Raw genomic sequence first — 1,919 nt, forward strand, 5'->3', positions numbered from 1 at the left:
CGGCCTTCAGCAGTAAATCAGTACTTCTGCTGCATTCTGAAAGCAAGCTGGCAAGCTAAGTGCCAAAAATATAAGTAGATATATTTGTTATAGAGACAACATATGAGCAGAATAGCGTTCCCAATCAGCTTCAGAAACTTCCAACACGGAAAATGGCCACTAAAGCTCACAAAGTTCCACAACTCTAGGCGTTAATTTCGTTATACCTGCACAGGAGAAACTAGAGCAGTTATAGAAACACGTGGTGCTCGCAAGTAGAGAAAGAAGAAGAAGAGGGCTTCGACGGGAAGAACACTTGGTCATGGCTGACATCGGGATCAGTTTCACAGCCGGTTTCTCGGGACCAAGCCGCCGGCGCGGAGCCAGCGTTGGAATGGGAGCAGCAACCACCCGGCCGCCTACTGGTAAGTAGTCAGGCAACAGATGGGCCTCTATTACCATCACAATTTCCGGTGTCTCTTGCATGGCTTCTATGCGGATGGCTCCCCTGACAATGGCGATTATAATGGCGCAGGTTGGGGCGCCATGGGATTTGCCTGGCGCCAGGAGCTTCCCAACGTAGGCGCCTTGGAGGCTGGACTGGTCTGCTCGCGTGAGGCAAACCCACAGAAGGGGGAGCTCCCTACCATCTACGGGGACGTCGGCCCTAGGGAGCCTGGCAGATCAGCGAGAAGCACCACCAGCCGAACAGACGAGTGCAACCAAGAAGGCCACATGAGCCGGGACTGTCCCACAGCTCCATGTGGAGGACGATGAGGCTGCCTCAAGTGTGGCGAAGAAGGCCACATGACCAGCGATTGAATGCAGACACGTGGGCGCGAGACACTGAGATGTGGGTGGCTACGCTTCGCGTGCTGCGAAATTACGTGTTTTGTGTGTATTTTGTCGTTTATTCGATCGTTGAACATAAAGAAATTCGAAAATTTCTACTTTTTTGATGATTAAGATAATAAATATATTCTTCCACCTTCTATTAACTTGTATTCCTTTTGCGCATCAGCTTTCGTAGTTTTATTATTCTCGTGTGTCGAGGTGCGGTACATATAATACTGCGCATCGTACTACGCGACATCAAATGTGTATTTTACATTCATTACATTACATTTTACAGTCAGTACAAATGAGAGTACTTGGGATCGAACAAGAAATCTTATGCTCGTCAAGCGTCAGAGCCCAGAAATGCGAAGTTACAAGAAAGGGTGTGTGTTGTTGTGTAACAATGGCGCACTGGGCGTCAAGAGCAACGCAAAAAAAAGTAGGAAAATGTGACGTTAGTTTTTGTTGTCAATGGCGCAATATAGCCCTGCAATTAAGGTATAGTATAATTATTATTTCTTGGAACTCGACGTGATTTGGCTTTCCACTTGGCAGTGCATGGTAACTGCATACTCATTGCTATGAACGGTTGAATGGAGATCACCTGCTGAACAGAAAATTTGACGCATCGAAACACCGATATTACGCGTACCGCATCCTATCGCGTACTTCTACAAAGCACCGCTTCTTTCGGTATGGACGAGAGTATTCGGTTTTTGGGTTTGGCCGCAATGCCGCAAGGGCCACCCAGCCCATCGACCAGCGCTGGCGCACGAAGGAAGCGTAAGCGGACACTTGTTCAGCCTCCACACCTCGTTAGCCTTAAGACAACACGTGAAGAGCAATGAAAGCAACCTCGCAAACACTACCTCAAATTTTGCACTTAACAATCGGTAAACTGGCACAACCAGAATTGACAAAACACATGGAGGACTAAAACACGAAAACATGGGAGGCGGCATATTGTAGTAGACGGAGCTTGCCAGCGTGCCTTTGCGAACGCCACAAGAGTGCACAGCATTGCTACTCATGCCACGCAAACGCCTTTTATCCAGGACGCACTAAATAATAGCTACATTTTATAACTCATAAATCACACCTGA

General features: G+C 47.8%; 1 long non-coding RNA gene across 1 annotated transcript; it reads left to right on the forward strand.

Annotated features, from left to right (window-relative positions):
• The first annotated feature begins 270 nt into the window (after positions 1–270).
• On the forward strand, positions 271–973 carry LOC139055899 (uncharacterized). The gene is made up of 2 exons (XR_011511984.1): positions 271–404; positions 515–973. It is a non-coding gene; the product is annotated as an uncharacterized lncRNA (long non-coding RNA).
• Positions 974–1,919: the final 946 nt, after the last annotated feature.

Source organism: Dermacentor albipictus, chromosome 1 (assembly GCF_038994185.2).
Source record: "Dermacentor albipictus isolate Rhodes 1998 colony chromosome 1, USDA_Dalb.pri_finalv2, whole genome shotgun sequence".
Lineage (NCBI taxonomy): Eukaryota > Metazoa > Arthropoda > Arachnida > Ixodida > Ixodidae > Dermacentor > Dermacentor albipictus.